Here is a 26263-nt window from a genome sequence, read left to right on the forward strand (position 1 = left end):
AATGCTGTAGGCTAAACCTCAGTCATAGCATCCCATACCCTCCTTCATTCCCCATGCATCCTTTCTACCCTCTCTTTCCACTGCATTTTTCATTGATTCACAGATATACACTGATATCCTAGTCCCTTCTCTCTCACCTTCTAGTATGGTTAGGGAGAGTATGTAGACATGTATAGTAGTATACCGCTCTATAGTCTCCTATACTGCTCTTTCTAGAGTTGTGGTCCTGATGAGACACACTGCCTGTCTTTCTGAACCCTAGTTATTACGCCTCCACTGATGAACGATAGACGGAGGCTGAACGGGTGATTTAACATACCACTACTGTCTCCCTTCATCAGTGTCCTGTCATCCCCTCCCTCCTCTATCACGTTCCCTTCTTCTCCTGCCATAGTTGAGTAGGGAGAGGGTTTGGTACTCTGTCTCAAGTCTGCAAGTGACATAGACTTGATTTGAGCAGAAGAGTAACTTCAATGAGATGTTCTAGGTACCACTCTTTTGTAGAAGTACAGAGGGACTAGTTTTTGTTTTGACTGTTGATGAGCAAATCCTTTTTCACTTGCTCCATAGCTCAGTAACATAAAGAACCTCATCAGTCAGATCAATAGAGAGCAGGATCAATACAGTCTGTCCTGAATCACTGCATGTACAGTGTAGAATAAGTGATGACATGTAATTCACCACAACAACACAGTCAAACAGTGGTCATCTCAGGGTTAATATTGATGTACAACAGTGTTATTGTCACGTGAGCAGCTGCATATATACTTCATAAACAGAGCCATTAGGGATGTGCATATTTCCCTTTCAAGATGATTTGATACGTATCTAGATACATGGGCTCTGAATTAATACAAGAATGATACGTTTTAGTTTGAAACGAATCGATGCGATTCAGTTCGATGCGATTCAGTTCGATGCGATTCAGTTCGATGCGATTCAGTTCGATGCGATACGATTCGATGCGATACGATTCGATTCCATACACTAACATTTGTTGCATAAACACATTCATTTTTCATTCTAAATTCAAACCTGCTGCTGATGGAGCTCATGAGCTGGGCCTCTCTGAGCTGGATCTGTCTGAGCTGATGTGTGTGTGTGTGTGTGTGTGTGTGTGTGTGTGTGTGTGTGTGTGTGTGTGTGTGTGTGTGTGTGTGTGTGTGTGTGTGTGTGTGTGTGTGTGTGTGGTGTGTGTGTGTGTGTGTGTGTGGTGTGTGTGTGTGTATGATGTACAATACCAGTAAAAATATTTGGACACACCTGGTGTATGTACTATGTACTGTAGGCACCTGAGCTGAACCATAAGGGAGACTAGACATCTACCAGCCCACTTCCAATATCAGATTAGGTGGGGTAATGTAGCCTATGTTTGTTGTCCCCCCACTATGGTTCTGAAATTACCTTCACCCACTAACTAACATGTACTTTTTGCAGATTAAGTGTTTGAGATAGTAATGTATCAATATTTATTGTTTAGAAATTAGCTATGACATAGCCAATGAATATATAGCACAACTTTGGATTTCACCCCAAAATCAAAATCGAATGGTTTTGACCATTTGGAAGTTTTTAATGGAGTGATCTTCTCTTCCCCTCTCGTTTCGACCATGCATTGCGCCTCGTAATAGTGGTTGACCATATACAGTATAAAGTGCATTCAGAAAGTATTCAGATCCCTTGACTTTTTCCACATTTTGTTACGTTACAGCCTTATTCTAAAATTGATTAAATTATTCATTTTTCTCGTCAATCTACACACACTACCCCATAATGACAAAGCAAAAACTGATTTCTAGAATTTTTAGCAAAAAACAACAAACATTATTTACATAAGTATTCAGACCCTTTGCTATACGGATCGAAATTGAGCTTTGTTGCATCCTGTTTCCATTGATCATCCTTGAGATGTTTCTAGAACTTGGTTGGAGTCCACCTGTGGTAAATTCAATTGATTGGACATGACAGTTGACAGTGTATGTCAGGGCAAAAAACAAGCTATGAGGTCGAAGTAGTTGTCCGTAGAGCTCCGAGGGATTATGTTCAGGCACAGATCTGGGGAAGGGTTCCCAAAAATTATCTGCAGCATTGAAGGTCCTCAAGAACACAGTGGCCTCCATCATTCTTAAAAGGAAGAAGTTTGGAACCACCAAACTGAGCAATCGGGGGAGAAGGGCCTTGGTCAGGGAGGTGAACAAGAACCCGATGGTCACTCTGACAGAACTCTAGAGTTCCTCTGTGGAGATGGGAGAACCTTCCAGAAGGACAACCATCTCTGCAGCACTCCACCAATCAGGCCTTTATGGGCTCGCAAGTGGCACAGCGGTCTAAGGCACTGCATCTCAGTGCTAGAGGTGACACTACAGACACCCTGGTTTGAATCCAGGCTGTATCACAACTGGCCGTGATTGGGAGTCCCATAGGGCGGCGCAAAATTGGCCCAGAATCGTCTGGGTTTGGCCGGTGTAGGCCGTCATTGTAAATAAGAATTTGTTCTTAACTGACTTGCCTAGTTAAATTAAAAAACATATATAAAAAAGAGTGGCCAGACGGAAGCCACTCCTCAGTAAAAGGCACATGACAGCCCAGTTGGAGTTTGCCTAAAGGCACCTAAAAGACTACCAGACCATGAGAAACAAGATTCTCTGGTCTGATGAAACCAAGATTGAACTCTTTGGCCTGAATGTCACTTCTGGAGGAAACCTGGCACCATCCCTATGGTGAAGCATGTTGGTGGCAGCATCATGCTGTGGGGATGTTTTTCAGCGGCAAGTACTGGGAGGCTAGTCAGGATAGAGGGAAAGATGAATGGAGCAAAGTACAGAGAGATTCTTGATGAAAACCTGCTCCAAAGCGCTCAGGACCTCAGACTCGGGCAAAGGTTCACCTTCAAACAAGACAACGACCCTAAGCATACAGCCAAGACAACGCAGGAGTGGCCTCGGGACAAGTCTCTGAATGTCCTTGAGTGGTCCAGCCAGAGCCCGGACTTGAACTCGATCTAACATTTCTGGATAGACATGAAAATAGCTGTGCAGCAACGCTCCCCATCCAGCTGACAGAGCTTGAGAGGATCTGCAGAGAAGAATGGGAGAAACTCCCCAAATACAGGTGTGCCAAGCTTGTAGCGTCCAAGAAGACTCGAGGCTGTAATCGCTGCCAAAGGTGCTTCAACAAAGTACTGAGTAAAGGGTCTGAATACTTATGTAAATGTGATATTTGAGTTTTTTATTATTAATACAATTGCGAAAAAGAAAAAAAAGCTGTTGTTTTTGCTTTGTCATTATGGGGTACTGTGAGTAGATTGATGAGGAAAAAAACACTTTAATCAATTTTAGAACGTAACAAAATGTGGAAAAGGTTAAAGGGTCTGAATACTTTCCGAATGCACTGTATATTGTTTAAAGCAAAACTACCACAACTATTGCTGATCGTCAGCCTGAACAATCAAAGTCAAATCTGTGGCACGCCCCATTCAGCAGCTATAGCCAGATGAGAGTTGTCTCCGGTAGATTCCATTTATCCGGTAAAACACCATTTTCAACAGGGCATAGATAACAATAACCTACCAAATGACACAGGTTGTCACTCATAAAGCCTGATATCACGCAAGCCATTTTAGCTTTCGAAGCGGATGTGCAAGATCAGGAACAGGCCGCTTGGTCACTGCGCGATGCTGACTAGGCTACTGATATTGCCTAGGGTTGTTCGGCATGCAAATTGACTTGTAGATCAATTACTGTCAACACAGTTACATGCAGTTTGGTACTGAAGGAGAGGACGCGTCAGTTGTCATGAAAGATGAGAGGTCTTTTCAGAAGGTAGAAAGAATGTAATATGAGCAAAAGATGTTATTGAATCAGCGATTTGTAACGTTTTAATAAATGTTCTGACCGATGCATGCTACATTTACATCGGTTTGGGTTCCGCGGATCCATGTTGAAGTCTGGCTGCAGTATGGCTGTTGTCACATTGATTCATGGCACCCTGTCCTGCTTATATACGGTCGATTTGTAATAACATTATCTGCAGGCAAAAAAAAGCTATGCATATTTCAATACATAAATCAGACTAAAGTAGGTTTGTTGTGTGTGTGTGTGTGTGTGTGTGTGTGTGTGTGTGTGTGTGTGTGTGTGTGTGTGTGTGTGTGTGTGTGTGTGTGTGTGTGTGTGCATGTGCACGTGTGTTTACCTCACACACCTGAAATACATTTCTAATCGCTACTCAGAGGCCCTCCGGCTTGGAGAGAGATGTAAAGAGAGAGAAGAGGAGAGAGATCTAGAGTAAGAGAGAGAGAGGAAGGGGACCCTGGCAGGTGGGTTGATGCGTGGGTGTGAGCATATGCCACCCAACAATAATACCACCTTCATTACCAAAACACCAGGAGAGGAAAGACACGAGAGAGACCGAGAGACTGAGCTGTTCAAACTGCCAGATCATTAGAGAGACTGAGCTGCTCTCACTGCCAGATCATTAGAGAAACTGAGCTGCTCTCACTGCCAGATCATTAGAGAGACTGAGAGACTGAGCTGCTCTCACTGCCAGATCATTAGAGAGACCGAGAGGCTGAGCTGTTCAAACTGCCAGATCATTAGAGAGACTGAGCTGTTATCACTGCCAGATCATTAGAGAGACTGAACTGCTCTCACTGCCAGATCATTAGAGAGACTGAGCTGTTCTTACTGCCAGATCATTAGAGAGACTGAGAGACTGAGCTGCTCTCACTGCCAGATCATTAGAGAGACTGAGCTGATCTCACTGCCAGATCATTAGAGAGACTGAGCTGTTCTCACTGCCAGATCATTAGAGAGACTGAGAGACTGAGCTGTTCTCACTGCCAGATCATTAGAGAGACTGAGAGATTGAGCTGTTCTCACTGCCAGGTAATTAGAGAGACTGAGCTGTTCTCACTGCCAGATCATTAGAGAGACTGAGCTGCTCTCACTGCCAGATCATTAGAGAGACTGAGCTGCTCTCACTGCCAGATCATTAGAGAGACTGAGCTGCTCTCACTGCCAGATCATTAGAGAGACCGAGAGGCTGAGCTGTTCAAACTGCCAGATCATTAGAGAGACTGAGCTGTTATCACTGCCAGATCATTAGATAGACTGAGAGACTGAGCTGCTCTCACTGCCAGATCATTAGAGAGACTGAGCTGCTCTCACTGCCAGATCATTAGAGAGACAGAGACTGAGCAGATCTCACTGCCAGATCATTAGAAAGACTGAGAGAGTGAGATGTTCTCACTGCCAGATAATTAGAGAGACTGAGCAGATCTCACTGCCAGATCATTAGAAAGACTGAGAGACTGAGATGTTCTCACTGCCAGATCATTAGAGAGACTGAGAGACTGAGATGTTCTCACTGCCAGACAATTAGAGAGACTGAGCTGCTGTCACTGTCAGATCATTAGAAAGACTGAGAGACTGAGCTGTTCTCACTGCCAGATAATTAGAGAAACTGAGCTGCTCTCACTGCCAGATCATTAAAAAGACTGAGAGACTGAGCTGTTCTCACTGCCAGATAATTAGAGAGACTGAGCTGCTGTCACTGTCAGATCATTATAAAGACTGAGAGACTGAGCTGTTCTCACTGCCAGATAATTAGAGAGACTGAGCTGTTCTCACTGCCAGATAATTAGAGAGACTGAGCTGCTCTCACTGCCAGATCATTAGAAAGACTGAGAGACTGAGCTGTTCTCACTGCCAGATAATTAGAGAGACTGAGCTGCTCTCACTGCCAGATCATTAGAAAGACTGAGAGACTGAGCTGTTCTCACTGCCAGATAATTAGAGAGACTGAGCTGCTGTCACTGCCAGATCATTAGAAAGACTGAGAGACTGAGCTGTTCTCACTGCCAGATAATTAGAGAGACTGAGCTGTTCTCACTGCCAGATCATTAGAGAGACTGAGCTGCTCTCACTGCCAGATAATTAGAGAGACTGAGAACAGAAGAAAGAGAGTGGAGTTGGAGGTGAAAGAGAGGAGAAGAGTTGGAAAGAAGAGAGAAAAGAGATGAGAATGAACAGTGAAGATAATGAGAAGAGAAGTGATAGAGAAGATAGAGAAGTGAGAGGAGAGAATAGATAGAATAGATAAAAAAATATGGAGAAGAGAAGGAGGCTGTGGATTACTACTTCATGTAAAGTGTACAATAATGTGTCATATGGGGCACAGGTCACTAGTGGAAATAATGTATACTACCTTTACCAGGAAAAACATGTGAATACACACATGCACACACACACACACACACACACACACACACACACACACACACACGTAACTGCCAAAAATAAAGGAAACACGAGTTAACAAGGGATACAAAGTAAGAAAATAGGGTCTCAAAGCATTGTTCTGAACTTAGAACAACATTTTTGCTGTTTTTCTATTAAAAAAGTGTGATTTTCATCGTGAAAACCTGAAAAAATATGTAAAACGGAAATGTGGAAAACAGAACTAAGAACTGATTTCTGGAAAAAATACAGTGGAATCAGTCAGAAAACGTCAATTACTTTATACGGTCCTGTGTGTGTGTGTGTGTGTGTGTGTGTGTGTGTGTGTGTGTGTGTGTGTGTGTGTGTGTGTGTGTGTGTGTGTGTGTGTTTGTGTGTGTGTGGGTGTGGGTGTGTGTGTGTCTCAGTCACAAGATCTCAACCCAATTGAATAAGTATGGGAGATTCTACAAAACACCAAATGATGGAATTTCTCTTGGAAGAATGGTGTCGTAACCCTCCAATAGAGTTCCAGACACTTTTAGAATCTATGTCAAGGTTCATTGAAGCTGTTCTGGCGGCTCGTGGTGGCCCAACGCCCTATTACAGTTTTTCTCAATTATTTACACACAAATACTGGTACTTGAGACACAATGACCACAACATGTAACTCATGCACCAACCCCCTGAACCAATTCTGCTAAACTACAAGCACAATTCCTGCTTTACACTCAAATTGCAGTTCTAAAACACACTTTTTTTCAAAACACTACACACAATTCTTTGCATTTGGCACAATTTTCATGCAGAAAATCTCTTGTTTTCACAATGAACACACTGCCATTCAAATATGCACACTGACTCATCACATGGGCAAACACCCGTCACACAGTTTTACAATTAGCAATCAGAGCTTTAGCATAAAAGGGCAACAGGTGAGCTCTTCTGTTTTGGAGCAATGGATGCCAACATTGGAAACAGAGGCAGAGCCAGAGGAGTGAGAGTAAGAGGAGGAGGACGGGGAGGACGAGGAAGAGGAAGGCCAAGGACCGTAAGCTCTGATGAGATCCGAGCCACTTTGGTTGATCATGTGGTCAACCATGGTCTAACAATGAGGGAGGCTGGGCAAAGAGTACAGCCAAATTTGAGCAGGTACACTGTAGCATCCATCATCCGGACATTCCGAAATGAGAATAGGTAAGAAATCTACTCTCACTAGAAAATTGCAGTATTGCATAGCAATACAGTACTCAATGAGTACAGTAGTACAGTATTGCCTGTGGACTGTTCTGTAGGACTGTAAAAATAAAGTATGTTTCAAGTATTTGGGAAATGTATTCCTACTTTGTATTTACAGTATTTTACTATTTGTTTGGCAGAACTGAAGGATTACCAACACAAGGTGGTCGGGAACGTGTTCTGTCTCTTGAACAGGAAACTGAAATCATGAACATGGTCCTAGAAAATAAAGCCATAACATTACGGCAAATGCAAAGAAAAATAATAGAAAACAATGAGATATTTCAAAATATTGATAGGGTAAGCTTATCAACAGTGGACAGTGTCTTGCGCAGAAATAATCTCAAATTGAAAGCAGGTCTACAGGGTGCCATTTGAACGCAATTCAGAAAGAGTCAAAGAATTGCGATATAACTATGTGCAAGTGAGTCCTATACAATCCCACAATTGATGCATACTCTCAACACTGTAGAAATTATACATATTTCAGTATTGTAATCATAATGATTGTGCTTCACAATAGTGACCACTCCATGTCTATTTCTGATATTGTCATGTGTGTTTCAGAGAGTCCTTGAGCTAGAGGTGGCTGCAGTGGAGCACCAGTTCATCTTCATTGATGAGGTTGGATTCAACCTCACAAAAAGACGAAAGAGGGGAAGGTATATCATCGGCCAGGGTGCCATTGTTCAAGTCCCTGGCCAGCGTGGAGGGAACATTACAATGTGTGCAGCGATTACCCACCACGGCGTCTTCCATCACCATGCTACCCTTGGCCCCTACAACACCGCCCATCTGATCCCATTCCTGGACACCCTACACAACACACTCATTCCACCAGATCAGGTAGATGGCCCAGAGCAGCTCAGGTACGTTGTCATTTGGGACAACGTAAGTTTCCACAGGGCTGCTCTGGTTCGTAACTGGTTCACTGCCCACCCACGCTTTTTAGTTGTTTAACTCCCTCTATATTCTCCATTCCTCAATCCTATTGAGGATTTTTTTTCTGCCTGGAGATGGAAAGTGTATGACCGAAATCCACAAACGCGTATACCTCTTCTCCAAGCTATGGAAGACGCATGTGGAGATATAGCAGCTGATGCTTTTCATGGCTGGAATCGCCATGCTAGGCGATATTTCCCCCGCTGCTTGGCCAAGGAAAACATTGCTTGTGATGTGGATGAGGTGCTGTGGCCAGACCACAACAGAAGAGAGGATGCAGCATATTTTTTATTACTGTAACTGTATACATTAAATTCTTCTGTTTTGTATGTAGACCACTGTATGTGCAACTTTGTGTTGGTTGGGAATGGGATGTACAGTGTGTACATTGTTTTTGTGGGAAAAATAAAATATATTTGTTTCCGTGTATTTGTGTGTTCTGAGTATAAAAACAATATTCTCAAATATTTTACAACACACTTATGTATGTACTGTCTGTAGTAATGGCAACACTGAACCAAAAAAAGGCCTAAGTCATGATAATGAATGGAGAAGAAGTGTTTTCCATTCATCATAGTGTTTTACATTGAGCACATCAGTGTTCAACTGGTTCTTATAAATGTCTATTCATATGATGGTTTGTGTGTGTCATTTGAAAACCAAATACCATTTTGATAAGAAATAACATTGTTTTGAATGTAAAGTTTCATTTTGCTGGAGAATTGAGGGGTTTTGCCCATTGTGTGTGTGTTTTTTGATTTGTGTGTAGAGTTCTGAGAATATGAAGCATGCTTTCAGAAAATGTGTGTAAACAATTGAGAAAAACTGTAAGACACTTTATGTTGGTGTTTCCTTTATTTTGGCACTTACCGGTATATTCACACGTGACCACTTAAGCCCACACACATTTATGACTTTTAAACGCAGATACACCACATACAGTATGCACACACACACAAATACACACACATACACATGCACACACAAGGAGAGAGAAAATGAGTTGACAACTTATGATTGTCATCAATCTCCAGCACATCCCTGTCTCCTGGTGTGAACTCTGCTGATGCAGGCTTTATTTATCAGGCTGAAATGATGGATAATATGGAGACTAAACGCTACCAGACAATCATGTCACCCAGCAGTCACAGGCAGTCATATCTGGCCAGGTGGAAGGGTGGGTGCATGTTGGAGGAAGAAGCCCGAGAGAGAGAGAGAGAGAGAGAGAGACTGAGAGAGAGAGAGAGAGAGAGAGAGAGAGAGACTGAGAGAGAGAGAGAGAGAGAGAGAGAGAGACTGAGAGAGAGAGAGAGAGAGAGAGAGAGAGACTGAGAGAGAGAGAGAGAGAGAGAGAGAGAGAGAGAGACTGAGAGAGAGAGAGAGAGAGATAGAGAGAGAGAGAGATAGAGAGAGAGAGCGAACGCACCAAAGAACGCACTGTGGTTTGCTCAAAAGGGTGGTCTCGGACCATTTCCATTCATACCATAGTGTGGTTCGCTGCAGGTGTGAACAGTCCGGACCAAACACAGGGAAAAAAACAGAGACGCACAGTATTATTGGTTGTTTGACTGATTAAATGCATCATTATCATAACTTGATATGTCTGAAACATTTTGTGAGTAGCAGCGCATCCTGTGAAAATTAGGGGAGTCGGTGGCTATACCGGGATGTAGGCTATACCGGGATGTAGGCTATACCAGGATGTAGGCTATACCGGGATGTAGACTATACCGGGATGTAGGCTATACCGGGATATAGGCTGGGATGTAGGCTATACCGGGATGTAGGCTATACCGGGATATAGGCTATACCGGGATGTAGGCTATACCGGGATGTAGGCTATACCGGGACGTAGGCTATACCGGGATGTAGGCTATACCGGGACATAGGCTATACCGGGATATAGGCTATACCGGGATGTAGGCTATACTGGGATGTAGGCTATACCGGGACATAGGCTATACCGGGATATAGGCTATACCAGGATGTAGGCTATACCGGGATATAGGCTATACCGGGATATAGGCTATACCGGGATGTAGGCTATACTGGGATGTAGGCTATACCGGGATGTAGGCTATACCGGGATATAGGCTATACTGGGATGTAGGCTATACCGGGATGTAGGCTATACCGGGATATAGGCTATACCGGGATATAGGCTATACCGGGATGTAGGCTATACCGGGATATAGGCTATACCGGGATGTAGGCTATACCGGGATGTAGGCTTTACCGGGATATAGGCTATACTGGGATATAGGCTATACCGGGATGTAGGCTATACCGGGATATAGGCTATACCGGGATATAGGCTATACTGGGATATAGGCTATACCGGGATGTAGGCTATACCGGGATATAGGCTATACCGGGATGTAGGCTATACCGGGATATAGGCTATACCGGGATGTAGGCTATACCGGGATATAGGCTACTGAATATAGCCCATTCACATCGCAGTTAGAGCGGCTATTGCGCTGTTTTCCTTCCGCGTGTTGTTGGAATACCCAAAGCTGAAGTAATATGATGATTGGGACATATGTGATGAGCCATGATAATCATATATGAACTATGTGTGGAAATGCCCTTAGCGAGAGATAGAGACAGAGACTACTACTGATGAGACTCTGCTGGCATTGACATGATACACTCCTGGCTCGTGTCACACTTGATCCCTCTCTTTCTCTCTACCATGTCCTTCCTCCCCACTCAACTCCCCCCCCCCCATCCTCAGTCACAGCCCCCAGACAGACACCACTCAGCTTCCTCCATCCATCCATCCATGACCAGATGGCTGGTGCAGATCTGTCAGCCAGGAGACAGATACAGGCTCTCTGCTCTGTTCTCTTTGAGGCTCCACACCCTACTGCCTAAATTACTCAGGGAGGGATGGGAGGGTGGAGGGATGGCAGGGTGGAGGGATGGAGAGATGGGCAGTTGGAGAGATGGAGGGATGGCAGGGTGGAGGGATGGAGAGATGGGCAGTTGGAGAGATGGAGAGATGGCAGGGTGGAGGGATGGAGAGATGGGCCACTTCATGGTGTTTCTGACACAAACAGATCTGGCAACAAATTAAGGGGATAAGGGGGTGTAGGGGAGAGGTGGGGAGGATCAGGGCGCAGAAACGTCACAAAACAGATGATTGTGGACAGTGTACAGCATCTACTGTAATCTCTTACCACCCTAGTGACCCTCTTGCCAGTCTTTATGTCTGGTCACCTTTCCCCCCACGAACCCCCAACCCATGGAAAGTATTTCAGAAACTATATAAAGTTTAATAAGAAAGTAAAACTAGTGGAAAAATATTTGTATTGTATTCTCCTTCATGTAATATGTTTAATTAGAGAGAGAGAATAAAAATGCAAACCGCTAGTTCCTGATCATTACCTCTTCTTTCCTTAGAGGTCAGAGTTCATTGGAGGCTGGCATTACCATTGGACTGGCTTTAACACAGCATCCAGACAGGCAGGGGAATCCTGGGCTAGCAACAGGCTAACAAGTACAAGGCTCCTCTAATGATGGCTAATGCTAGCTGGCGCTAACTAAAGAAGGGAGCGCAGCAGAGGTCTCCCTAGGGGACAGCGAGAGGAGAGTTGGAGAGAGATAGAAGAGATGTGGAGCGAAATTGAGGGCATGGGAGGTAGAGAGAAAGGGAAGATAGGAAACGTGGAGACAAACGGAGGGTAGGAGAGGTGGAGAGAAAAGGAGGCGAGACAAAGAGAGAGGAGAGATGGAGTAAGGCAGTGTTAATACTGAAGATAGCCAGGCTAACTAATCAATGGTGCAGAGAGTGGCCCCTGAGTGGCGCATGAGACCCAGGGCCCTATGAGGAGGTTCATGCATAGGGAACAGGTATATTTAAACAGGCCCATTTGCAGTGAGGATGTGTCTGGAGGAGAGACTGTGGCTGTTTAGTAGTACCAACACAAACCACAGGAAGTCAACATGTCACAATGCCTTTCTTTGCTAATCCCAGAGAAAAGGTGTGTGTGTCTTGTAATGAGGGAGATGGAGAGAGGATACAAACATCTCCTATAGAAATGAGTCAATCCCCTCTTTATTACTCCTCATTTCCCTCTATTCTCTGTGATGAAGGACGGACAGGCTAGAGAACCAGAGGTCATTTAAATCATCACGCGCCTACGTGAACAACGCTTTCTGTTATTTGCTCATACGCTCTGTGAGCCCATCGCAATGCACTATGACGTTCTGTTCATGCAGATGAGAAATGCGATTGCCTTGATTGAGGATGTACACTTCTTTTTTTTTCAGGAGAATGCTTGAGGAAGTTTTGATAGCTTAGTCGTTGCACAGAAGCAAAGGGAAAATGTATCTTTCGAACATTGTGTGGTGTAAAGCCATGCAGCTACATGGTAAGGACATGTATAGAGAGGATAATGTGCTGTATATGCTGTTGTAATCTATGTCTGTTCTGTACTCCTCTATTTCAACTAAATAGAAAAAGTGGCTTCTCTCTCTCCCCCTCTCTGTCTTCTCCCCTCTATCTCTCCCCCTCTCTCTCTTCTCTCCCTCCCTCTCTCTTTCTTTCTCTTTTTGTCTTTTGTCTTTAATTGGTTTGACATTTTCTTCCTTTCCCCAAAAAGAGAAACAATCATTAGTTGGCCGTCCGCTGAGTCGACCAATCAAAGAGTGTGCTATCTGGGGTCACCATGGGGGAACAGAACAGCGGCTGTCTGTCATTCCCAGAGGTCAAAAGTCACCCTTAGACCAGATAGTTTTCTCTCCATCTCCTTGACTTCCTCACTCTTCCCCTTTCTCTCCTGCATTCATTTCCTCAGTGCTAATCAGGCCTGACGAGGCCAGCCAATCAGGTTGTGTTTTACGCATCACTGCTCTCCCAGGGTCAAAGGTTAGCCATCAGAAAGGGGGATTATGGGATACCTTAATTTCACAGATTAAGCACCTGCTGATAGTTTCAGATTGTGAGGATGTTTCCTCTGCATTATAGGGTGTTATGTTGACATACAGTAATGTTACCATTGTTGTTCTCAGGTTGTGAGAAAAGGCTTTTGTTATGTTGGAGTGTTTTTCCTATTAATTACGGCAGTAGGGTGGATGAGGTCAGCTCTCCACACCAGACTCATTACCTAAAGGAGGATCAATGGAGTGGGAGAGGGGCATTTTTCTCTTTCTTTCACTATCGAATTTTCATTTATCCCCCCATCCATTTGTCTGGGACGCGTGAGGAGCATCGTTGACGTCCGCATGTGTGTGTGTGTGTGTGTGCTTGTGTGTTTTACAATATGGTATAGCAATAATCTGTGAAATATATGGACAGAATGGGGGTAGGTAGGCATCAGTTGAGTTGTGCAGAATTTGAAGAACAGTACATTGGCCATATTCTCTGTTGTGAGATCTGACTCCCAGGGTAGCAGTTACAGTCTGCATGTTGTGTATCTCCTACAGTCACATTGGGTAATCTATCACTTAGCCCTCCTCTCTCTTACACGCTCACTCACACACACTTTCTCTCTCTCTCTTTCTCGCTCTCATTCTCACTCATTCTTTTGCATTCGTTCCCTATCTCTCTCTCTCCATCCTCTCCCTCCCTCTCCCTGGTCCAGGCCCAGTCTGTGTTCAATAGCAGCTTGTTGGTGAAATGTATTGTGCGGTCTAGTGATTAGGGGGCCTGTGGAGGACAGGTGGTTTAAAGTGTCAGGCAGTGTAACACAGTCTTGCTCAGGGTGCGACAGATTTTAGTGGAGCCTGCTGCATTGTATAAGGACACCTAACCAATACCAGGCCAGAGAGATTGATAAACCACTAAGAATAGTATTTATGTCCTGCCTTCAGAGCGTAGTTTAAAAGTAGACTCAGTGAAATGACTCTCTCACAGTATCTGCGCATGTGCACAGGTTCACGTCACACTGTTACAGCGTGGTAGCCACAGGACCAAAACAGTTGAGAAGTTGAGCCTCGCGTGTCAGCGCTCTTAGTTGTAGCTAAAATTGACCCACTATCCTGTTTACTTTCTGCATCTACGTCATATCGCTGAGTCTACCTTTAACTCAGGCTAACGAATGGAATGAGTCTAAGATTAGCATGTGGGATGGTGGGGAGGTTGGCGGGGCCTGTGTTAGCGTGTGTTTCAGTTCATGTGTGTGTGAATGTCTATCAAATATGTCTGTTTATAGTACACAGTTCTAGTGGATGCATTGGGCATCTGTTCATTTATCACAAGGCCATACACACACACACATGCCGCCTCTCTCCCTCTCACACACGTACTGGCAAGGAGAATACTGAGAGTAGCCACAGCGGGCAACTCTTCTACCACCCCAACAATAACAACACACCATCGGCATGACTCATCATCTGAGGGGCCTAGCTCAAGGCGGCGTGTGTGTTTTTGTGTGTGATCAGCCAGACCAAGGTTGATAGACCAGAGAGGGAGGTACTGCATGCATGGAATTTAACAGGCCTGTATATCTGAAGAGGTAATACAACATCATTCAGGGCACAATTTTGAAATCTGACTTTTAAATTGCGTACAAACACATTACACATTCAGCCTTTAAGTGTTACCTTTACTGTTTGTTATCTCCAGACCTCTATTTCTCATTCATTCTCTCTCTCTCTCTCTCTCTCTCTCTCTCTCTCTCTCTCGCTCGCTCTCTCTCTCTCTCTCTCTCTCTCTCTCTCTCTCTCTCTCTCTCTCTGTTCCCGGGAGGGCTGCTATTAACGACCTATGGCCCAGGGATACATACGGTTAATCAGTCCTAAAGGAAGTAATCCATTATGTGAACCCCCAGACTCCTCACCGGCATGGCACCTCCCGGTTACCCCAGGTTACCCCCTCCCCCTTTCTGCCCTGGGGCATTCAGGGAGGAGGGTCTCATGAGAGTGGGAGTGGAAAGTCAGAAATGGGGAGAAATGAAGGATAAAGGTAGTTTGATTATGGGGTAACAGGGGGTGAGAAGGTCCTTTGAGAGAGGAAGGAAGAGAAAGAGGGGAGAAAAGAACGGTGAAGGCAGGAAGTAGAGTGTGGTTATGAGGTAACGAGGTTGAGAGGGTTCTCTGAGAGGAAGAATAAAGAAAGAAGGTAAAGAAGTAGAGGAGGGTGGAAGAGAGGAATAACAAGACATCAGCCTGTGTGTGTGTGTGTTCTCCCAACGCTGCAGCGTTGCGTCACTGCGAGATGTTTTTGGTCCCTCTGAATATTTCACACATCCGCCTCATGCTCTCTCCCAGAGTGGAAAAAGGAACCATAATAAATTGATTTTTCACCTTTGCGCTCTACTTCTCTCCTCCTCCCTCTCCTCCTCTTCTCTCCATCCATCTCTTTCCTTCTCCTCTCTCTCTCTCTCTCTCTCCTTTTCTTAATTTAATCCAGTGCCTGTCCTATGCTGTGCTGTGCTGTGAGGCGCTGCCCCCTTGTGCGGTAATGGCTCTGAAAGATGCATGTGATGTAATCCAAACAGACTCCCACTCTCACGGTGTCAGGGATGCCATCCTCCAACCCCCTGTGGACACAGGGCTTAGCCCCCTCCCTTCCCCCTGGCCCCTCCCTTCCCCTTCCCTCTGCACTACAGAGGGTTAGGGTTACAGAGGCTGCGTTTCAAACGCATAAAAGACACACCCTTTTATCACTCCGGTGCCTGAAACGCCCCATAATCAATTTGTGATGATTGTACATCAACTAAAAAAAGTTGGCCAAAACTTTAAACCAGTGTAAGGTAAAACAAATGTAAATAAGTTAGACATTGTGCTACTAATGCACATGATGGCTCAAACACGTATCATAAAAGTAATGATGTTTTTGTTTGGTTAGCTTTTGGAAACATTACTGTAGCTTGCGCATATAACTTTCTCTCACATCACACTTATACATTGTAATTTTCGAATGACCTGATATAGTCAGATGGCTAACATTCGATGTCTGCAGATGCGTTGTCTTCTAGCCAAGATATGAAATGCAATCAGAATTGACTGTAGCGCATATAAAGCACACAACAACTAGCGGTGGTTCCATGATGACTGAAAACACGACAGTGGGACGAACGAGTGACACATTTCCGGGCAAGAGCGGTCCTTTTAAAATTCATTCATTCTTCCCTCGCCCCTTGCCCTGTTAGTGTCAACTCATCAGACGTCATGATACGTCATCAGAAGTGTCCACTTCCTTTAAGGGCTGAGGGGAGAGGGTGTGTCTTTTAAGTGGAATGCAGCCAGAGAGAGAAGAAAGCCCTTGTTGAACTATTGTAGTTTCTGTTTTTCTCTTCACGTCTTTTTCCTTCCGCCTTACAGCACGGCCGCTTTAGAACCTAGTTGATTCCAAACCGTCTCTGTCTGAGTTATGAATAGGATTTAACTTTAACTATGGTCACATTCATATTCCAATAGCATATTCCCAGTGTGTTTGTGACCAAGCCTGTGAAACTAAAGATGAATACCAATTCCCTGTTTTACCCTAAATGGACGATAAAGCTTTTGAATTTGAACTTTGAACTCTGGTGCACCGTGGGGGAGCCACCAAATGTTTCAGTAGATCAAAGGCTGTCGAGCAACGGTGAACTTTTGTACATGTAGATATCAGTGCTCAGAGCCCTCCCTCTGACTGAACCTCATCTCGGTAGCTGTCAGTAATTCTCCCTGAGCCGACAGTGATGGGGAACAGTGATGAGGAACAGTGATGAGGAACAGTGATGAGGAACAGTGATGAGGAACAGAGATGAGGAACAATGATGAGGAACAGTGATGCGGAACAGTGATGAGGAACAATGATGAGGAAGAGGGATGAGGAACAATGATGAGGAACAGTGATGCGGAACAGTGATGAGGAACAGTGATGAGGAAGAGGGATGAGGAACAATGATGAGGAACAGTGATGACGAACAGTAAGGAGGAACAGTGATGAGGAACAGTGATGAGGAACAGTGATGGGGAACAATGATGAGGAACAATGATGAGGAACAGTGATGACGAACAGTAAGGAGGAACAGTGATGAGGAACAGTGATGAGGAACAGTGATGAGGAACAGAGATGGGGAACAATGATGAGGAACAATGATGAGGAACAGTGATGACGAACAGTAAGGAGGAACAGTGATGAGGAACAGTGATGAGGAACAGTGATGAGGAACAGAGATGAGGAACAATGATGAGGAACAGTGATGCGGAACAGAGATGAGGAACAATGATGAGGAAGAGGGATGAGGAACAATGATGAGGAACAGTGATGCGGAACAGTGATGAGGAACAGTGATGAGGAAGAGGGATGAGGAACAATGATGAGGAACAGTGATGACGAACAGTAAGGAGGAACAGTGATGAGGAACAGTGATGAGGAACAGTGATGGGGAACAATGATGAGGAACAGTGATGACGAACAGTAAGGAGGAACAGTGATGAGGAACAGTGATGAGGAACAGTGATGAGGAACAGTGATGGGGAACAGTGATGAACTGAATGTGTGCAGCGTGTTTCTAAGCCGTAAGTCATTACTGATAGACCCACAGTACAATGCCTCTGTCACATCGCTTCGTTACCATGCCCCATACTATAATGAGAAAGGGAGGACGAGAGGAAAATATGAAGAAAGGGAGGGAACAAAGAAGGAGAATCAGAGAATGAAAAGGAAAAATACCAATGAGAGAGAATCAGCAGTTACATTTTTAGAACCGTTGAAATGACAGGTCAACAACAGCCAGAACTCTTGCTCTAAGGAGAGAAATGTAAACCTTTTAATCCTTCAGAGTACATACGTGTATCAACAACATAGCACGCCTCTCCTTTACACTGTCTGTTGTCAGAGTACCAACGTGTATCAACAACATAGCATGCCTCTCTTTTACACTGTCTGTTGTTCATAATGCATTTGCTAACACAGGATTAGTCTCACAAACACATAGTTTAGCTATCTCGTTTTCTCCTTCCTCCCTTCAAATCAAATTGTATTAGTCACATGCACTGAATACAACAGTTGTAGACCTTACAGTGAAATGCTTACTTACGAGCCCCTAACCAACAATGCAGTTTAAAAAAAATACAGATAAGAATAAGAAATAAAAGTAACAAGAAATTACAGAGCAGCAGTAAAATAACAACAGCGAGACTATATACAGGGGGTACCGGTACAGAGTCAATGTGTGGGGGCACCGGTTAGTTGAGGCAATATGTACATGTAGGTAGAGTTATTAAAGTGACTATTCATAGATGATAACAACAGAGAGTAGCAGCGGTGTAAAAGAGGGGGAGTGGGGGGGGGGGGCAATGCAAATAGTCTGGGTAGCCATTTGATTAGATGTTCAGGAGTCTTATGGCTTGTGGGTAGAAGCTGTTTAGAAGCCTCTTGGACCTAGACTTGGCTGCTACCGCTTGCCGTGCGGTAGCAGAGAGAACAGTCTATGACTAGAGTGGCAATTTGTAGGGCCTTCCTCTGACACCGCCTGGTATAGAGGCCCTGGATGGCAGGGAGCTTGGCCCCAGTGATGTACTGGGCCGTTGCCACTACCCTCTGTAGTGGGAACAGAGGTGTGAAAGGGCAGGTGTGGAGTGCACACCTTTCCAGGTGTGAAAGGGCAGTGTGGAGTGCAATAGAGATTGCATCACCTGTGGATCTGTTGGAGCGGTATGCAAATTGGAGTGGGTCTAGGGTTTCTGGAATAATGGTGCTGATGTGAGCCATGACCAGCCTTTCAAACCACTTCATGGCTACAGACGTGAGTGCTACGGGTCGGTAGTAATTTAGGCAGGTTACCTTAGTGTTCTTGGGCACAGGGAACATGGTGGTCTGCTTAAAACATGTTGTTATTACAGACTGGGACAGGGAGAGGTTGAGAATGTCTTTGAAGACACTTGCCAGTTGGTCAGCGCATGCTTGTTCTCCCTTTTTCTTCATGCTATATTTATAGATGTGTCAGTAAATCTGACTGTTCTGTTTTGCTCTTTTTCGAGCTCTTGACTTTTATTGTTTTAACGTTTCGAACTTGATGTTCCAAAGCTGGAGTAGGCAGATGTGTATGGGTACGTACGTCTCAGTGTGTGTTATCAGCTGGAGATTGTTTATTCGTTTTACTAAAATATTATTTTCTCTCAACAGTCATGTTGTTGGGAAAGGTAAATGCTCAGTTTATAATGCTTTTCTGCCAACAGTTGGTGGTGGTATTGTTAAGTAGAAACACATTAAGTACGGTCTGGGATATGTGTGTAAGTGGCTCATGTTTGACATTGGCCCAGTTCTTTTGCACAGCAGTAAATCTGTAATTATGATGGTGTAATCTAACTGGATGACATGCACATGGTTTAAGGTTGGAAAATGGGGCCCGTGTTTGGGCTGTGGATAAGTGGATGAGGTTTAGACATGGGGCTGGTGTTTGGGCTGTGGATAAGGTTGAGACATGGGGCTGGTGTTTGGGCTGTGGATAAGGTTGAGACATGGGGCTGGTGTTTGGGCTGTGGATAAGTGGATGAGTTTTTTTTTGTTTTTTTTTACCAGGTAAGTTGACTGAGAACACATTCTCATTTACAGCAACAACCTGGGGAATAGTTTCAGGGGAGAGGAGGGGGATGAATAAGCCAATTGTAAGCTGGGGATGATTAGGTGGCCGTGATGGTATGAGGGCCAGATTGGGAATTTAGCCAGGACACCGGGGTTAACACCCCTACTCTTACGATAAGTGCCATGGGATCTTTAATGACCTCAGAGAGTCAGGACACCCGTTTAACGTCCCATCCGAAAGATAGTACCCTACACAGGGCAGTGTCCTGGGGCATTAGGATATTTTTTAGACCAGAGGAAAGAGTGCCTCATACTGGCCCTCCAACACCACTTCCAGCAGCATCTGGTCTCCCATCCAGGGACTGACCAGGACCAACCCTGCTTAGCTTCAGAAGCAAGCCAGCAGTGGGATGCAGGTTGAGACATGGGGCTGGTGTTTGGGCTGGGGGTAGGTGGATGAGGTTGAGACATGGGGCTGGTGTTTGGGCTGGGGGTAGGTGGATGAGGTTGAGACATGGGGCTGGTGTTTGGGCTGGGGGTAGGTAGATGAGGTTGAGACATGGGGCTGGTGTTTGGGCTGGGGGTAGGTGGATGAGGTTGAGACATGGGGCTGGTGTTTGGGCTGGGGGTAGGTAGATGAGGTTAAGACATGGGGCTGGTGTTTGGGCTGGGGGTAGGTGGATGAGGTTGAGACATGGGGCTGGTGTTTGGGCTGGGGGTAGGTAGATGAGGTTGAGACATGGGGCTGGTGTTTGGGCTGGGGGTAGGTAGATGAGGTTAAGACATGGGGCTGGTGTTTGGGCTGTGGATAAGTGGATGAGGTTGAGACATGGGGCTGGTGTTTGGGCTGGGGGTAGGTGGATGAGGTTGAGACATGGGGCTGGTGTTTGGGCTGGGGGTAGGTGGATGAGGTTGAGACATGGGGCTGGTGTTTGGGCTGGGGGTAGGTGGATGAGGTTGAGACATGGGGCTGGTGTTTGGGCTGGGGGTAGGTAGATGAGGTTGAGACATGGGGCTGGTGTTTGGGCTGGGGGTAGGTGGATGAGGTTGAGACATGGGGCTGGTGTTTGGGCTGGGGGTAGGTAGATGAGGTTAAGACATGGGGCTGGTGTTTGGGCTGGGGGTAGGTGGATGAGGTTGAGACATGGGGCTGGTGTTTGGGCTGGGGGTAGGTAGATGAGGTTAAGACATGGGGCTGGTGTTTGGGCTGGGGGTAGGTGGATGAGGTTGAGACATGGGGCTGGTGTTTGGGCTGGGGGTAGGTGGATGAGGTTGAGACATGGGGCTGGTGTTTGGGCTGGGGGTAGGTGGATGAGGTTGAGACATGGGGCTGGTGTTTGGGCTGGGGGGGTAGGTAGATGAGGTTGAGACATGGGGCTGGTGTTTGGGCTGGGGGTAGGTGGATGAGGTTGAGACATGGGGCTGGTGTTTGGGCTGGGGGTAGGTAGATGAGGTTGAGACATGGGGCTGGTGTTTGGGCTGGGGGTAGGTAGATGAGGTTGAGACATGGGGCTGGTGTTTGGGCTGTGGATAAGTGGATGAGGTTGAGACATGGGGCTGGTGTTTGGGCTGGGGGTAGGTAGATGAGGTTGAGACATGGGGCTGGTGTTTGGGCTGGGGGTAGGTAGATGAGGTTGAGACATGGGTGGTGTTTGGGCTGGGGGTAGGTAGATGAGGTTGAGACATGGGGCTGGTGTTTGGGCTGGGGGTAGGTAGATGAGGTTGAGACATGGGGCTGGTGTTTGGGCTGGGGGTAGGTAGATGAGGTTGAGACATGGGGCTGGTGGTTTGGGCTGGGGGTAGGTAGATGAGGTTAAGACATGGGGCTGGTGTTTGGGCTGGGGGTAGGTGGATGAGGTTGAGACATGGGGCTGGTGTTTGGGCTGGGGGGTAGATAGATGAGGTTGAGACATGGGGCTGGTGTTGGGCTGGGGGTAGGTAGATGAGGTTGAGACATGGGGCTGGTGTTTGGGCTGGGGGTAGGTGGATGAGGTTGAGACATGGGGCTGGTGTTTGGGCTGGGGGTAGGTGGGTGAGGTTGAGACATGGGGCTGGTGTTTGGGCTGGGGGTAGGTGGATGAGGTTGAGACATGGGGCTGGTGTTTGGGCTGGGGGTAGGTAGATGAGGTTGAGACATGGGGCTGGTGTTTGGGCTGGGGGTAGGTAGATGAGGTTGAGACAGGGGCTGGTGTTTGGGCTGGGGGTAGGTAGATGAGGTTGAGACATGGGGCTGGTGTTTGGGCTGGGGGTAGGTAGATGAGGTTGAGACATGGGGCTGGTGTTTGGGCTGGGCGTAGGTAGATGAGGTTGAGACATGGGGCTGGTGTTTGGGCTGGGGGTAGGTGGATGAGGTTGAGACATGGGGCTGGTGTTTGGGCTGGGGTTAGGTAGATGAGGTTGAGACATGGGGCTGGTGTTTGGGCTGGGGGTAGGTAGATGAGGTTGAGACATGGGGCTGGTGTTTGGGCTGGGGGTAGGTAGATGAGGTTGAGACATGGGGCTGGTGTTTGGGCTGGGGGTGGCTGGGGGTAAGTGGATGAGAATCTGGTGAATAGAGGTCTGGGATGATGATTCTCAGAGTCAATATGAAGTCGCTAATCCTAAACATGAACACACACACACACACACACACACAGACAGAGAGACAGGACATACACACAGGCAGGACACACACATGCACACATGACACGCATGCGGGCAGGGCACACACCCAGACAGGACACACACCCAGACAGGACACACACATCAGACAGGACACACACCCAGACAGGACACACACCCAGGCAGAACACACACATCAGACAGGACACACACCCAGGCAGAACACACACATGCACACATGACACACATGCAGACAGGACACACACATCAGACAGGACACACACCCAGGCAGAACACACACATCAGACAGGACACACACCCAGGCAGAACACACACATCAGACAGGACACACACCCAGACAGGACACACACATGCACACATGACACACATGCAGACAGGACACACACATCAGACAGGACACACACCCAGGCAGGACACACACAACACATACAGACATGACAAAAACATATACACTTTGCTAGGATACACATACAGAGATATAGTACACTCATTTACAAGTAAGCAACACTCAAACAAACGTACATATGAACACACAAGATGCACACACATGCCATTAATACAATCACACATACTCCAGGATATTTGGGTCAAGTCGTGGGATTATGGCTGGCTCTGGCTCAGTGGATATCCTGCATTTGAGTTGCTGCTGCTTTTACCAGATTAGATTTTTGGCCTCTCATCTGCTAAGTGCTGGGCACTTAGCTTACGTAATGTTTACTGACTGTCTGAGAGTGGGTTAGCCAGACTGGGCTGCCTCCACTCCTCTTCTCTACTCACTCTCACCGTCTCTCTTCTCTCCTGTCTCCTCTCCTCTCTCTCCAGTCTACCCTGGTTAGTTTAGTAATGTCCCTCTCTTCCTCCTCTTTCATGATTTAGCTCACCTTTTAGAAACTTGTTTACATTTGCCGGTTCCCATTTCCCCTCTGCACCCCATCTTTTCACTCTGACACTGACCTTTGACCTCTGCTAACGGAAGGGAGAGCCACATCCTGTCTCAACAGCCTGAGTCAACTCCTCTTGCCGTTGAAACACACACACAGTGCCTCCTCCCTTCATTCCAACTTTTCCCTGACAGGCCATTTAAACCTCTCTGATAAACACTAATGCTATCTCTCTCTCTCTGTAATAGATTAATCAATGCTACTCTATCGGCCTATCAGAGGGCTTTTCTGCCCGTAACTGATGTGGCAACGTCTCATCTCCGTGGTAACGATCGGCCTGCCTTTGCGTCGACAGCATTGATATAATGTTGTGATAGTGTTGGTGATGTTGTCATCGATTTCCCCCCGCATGGCTGAGGAGAGGAGACAGTGGCAAGGGCAGAGGCAGTGTCTGAAGATGAGGGGGTGAAGGATGGAAGAGGGAGGGAGCGAGATAGTAAGGGGAGAGAGTGGGATATGTGTACTATCTGTGTCAGTGGGAGCTTGATAATCAAGACTCACTCTACTGAACTGTCTACTGCAGAGAGAAGAGGAGAACAGAGCGAGAGAGAGCGAGAGAGAATACCTTTTTATGTGTATGTTTAGGGATTGTATATCCAGAGCATCATGACATCAGGTAAACAAATACGAGATAACAATAAATGACTAACAAACCTCTAGAAGCTGTCCCCTCCTCTCCAGTTGTCCCTCCTCTCCAGTTGTCCCCTCCTCTCCAGTTTACCCTCCTCTCCAGTTGTCCCCTCCTCTCCAGTTGTCCCTCCTCTCCAGTTGTCCCCTCCTCTCCAGTTTACCCTCCTCTCCAGTTGTACCCTCCTCTCCAGTTGTACCCTCCTCTCCAGTTGTCCCCCCTCTCCAGTTGTCCCCCCTCTCCAGTTGTCCCCTCCTCTCCAGTTGTCCCCTCCTCTCCAGTTATCCCCTCCTCTCCAGTTGTCCCCCCTCTCCAGTTGTACCCTCCTCTCCAGTTGTCCCCTACTCTCCAGTTGTCCCCTCCTCTCCAGTTGACCCTTCCTCTCCAGTGGTACCCTCCTCTACAGTTGTCCCCCCCTCTCCAGTTGTCCCCTCCTCTCCAGTTGTCCCCTCCTCTCCAGTGGTACCCTCGTCTCCAGTTGTCCCCCCCTCTCCAGTTGTCCCCCCTCTCCAGTTGTCCCCTCCTCTCCAGTTGTCCCCTCCTCTCCAGTTGTTGCCCCCTCTCTGAGGAAAATATATAGAGGAGAGAGATTGTGTTAGTGTGTGACAGTCTCTCCACTCCATCGCCTCTCCAGCTCCTGACAGAGCCCTGACGATGGGGCTGCTGGGCTGAGGTGATAGATCCACCGGCAGAGCATCACAGCAATACCAGGATGATGATGATGGTGATGATGATGATGGTGAAGATGATGGTCTTAGAACTATGCTAGAGAGGCATCCGTGTTACCTAAGGACACAGACACACAGGGAAAAATTAATCTATAATAAAACTGTAAAACTTATTTGTTAACGATTTTAAGGAGGACATTCTTACAGTACACAAACTGCTAGTGAAATTACAGCGAGGAAGGAATATGTAAAAGAGAGTATGTGTCAGAGAATATTTTCAACACATTACAGGCATTGTGATAATGAGCTAACTGTCTTGTAGTTAAACTGCTTCAGTACTGGAAGTTAGAGAGCTGTACTGTGGGTGGCCAATATAACCTTTGACCATGTTTGTTTCTTGGTGAGTTTAGATGTGGTGTTGCAGCTTTAGAGGAGCCTCAGAGAGATCAAGATGCTATCACTACAGAGGCAAACAACAGGGTTTTTTGTCCTTGTAGCGATTCTTGCTTGACGTTTTGTCTCAGAGTATCCCTATTATGTATCACCCTTTACTGTGTGGAAGAGAAATTCCCATGATGTTTTTCCAGTGTATACATTGTATACATATTCAGCTTCTGCAGAGCAGTGAATAGTGATATATATTTTTATTCTGGCACAAACATTTGTGTGAGTGCATGTTCTGTATGTGTCTTTGAGAGTGTGTATGCACAGGTCTCCTCTAATAAAAGTCTAACTAGTACACTGACAGAGACAAACTCAGGAATCGATCTGTGCATGCTGAACGCTCTTCCTCCCCTCTCTCTTCCCTCTGCCTCCCCTCTTCCTCCCCTCTCTCTTCCCTCTGCCTCCCCTCTTCCTCCCCTCTCTCTTCCCTCTCTCTTCCCTCTGCCTCCCCTCTTCCTCCCCTCTCTCTTCCCTCTCTCTTCCCTCTGCCTCCCCTCTTCCTCCCCTCTCTCTTCCCTCTGCCTCCCCTCTTCCTCCCCTCTCTCTTCCCTCTGCCTCCCCTCTTCCTCCCCTCTTCCTCCCCTCTCTCCCCTCTTCCTCCCCTCTCTCTTCCCTCTTTCATCCCACAGGAAACTGGAGTGAGAAAAGGTTGGTTTATTCCCTCCTTCTCCTCTGCACTGTTGCCCCAGACAGCCCTGCAGTAATCCACACCTCTGACACACACACAAACACACACACACACACACTCCTCTGATTTTCAACAGCTCTAATATGTGGGGCGTGAATCTTTTGCACATGTTCAATATCACACCGCAGGGCCCCACAACACAGACATCAACACTAATGTTGGAGAGAGGAACAGAGACCGAAAGAGAGAGGGAGAGAGTGAGGGAGGGAGGTTGCAAGGATGTGAGGAAGGATGGCACAGAATCATAAACACACAGTTAACCTATTACCCTCCTTTTCCCTACGTACAGTGTGGATCCTCCTACAGCCCCTGTAAGACACATACCCATCCACCCGCCATAGTGGGCTCTATACTCCCCGTATGCTTCCAATAACACCCCCTACATGCAGTTACTGGAAAGAATGATAATGAA

General features: G+C 46.4%; 1 protein-coding gene and 1 long non-coding RNA gene across 3 annotated transcripts in view; both read left to right on the top strand.

The window, feature by feature from the left end:
- The window catches only part of LOC115163266 (schwannomin-interacting protein 1), a 316732-nt gene that overhangs the window by 157973 nt on the left and 132496 nt on the right, over positions 1-26263 (top strand). The gene's annotated exons all lie outside the window — the stretch shown is intronic.
- LOC115163268 (uncharacterized) lies at positions 7843-8103 on the top strand. Its single transcript, XR_003869721.1, has 2 exons — positions 7843-7878; positions 8022-8103. It is a non-coding gene; the product is annotated as an uncharacterized LOC115163268 (long non-coding RNA).

Source organism: Salmo trutta, chromosome 26, assembly GCF_901001165.1.
Source record: "Salmo trutta chromosome 26, fSalTru1.1, whole genome shotgun sequence".
In the NCBI taxonomy this organism is placed as follows: Eukaryota; Metazoa; Chordata; class Actinopteri; order Salmoniformes; family Salmonidae; genus Salmo; species Salmo trutta.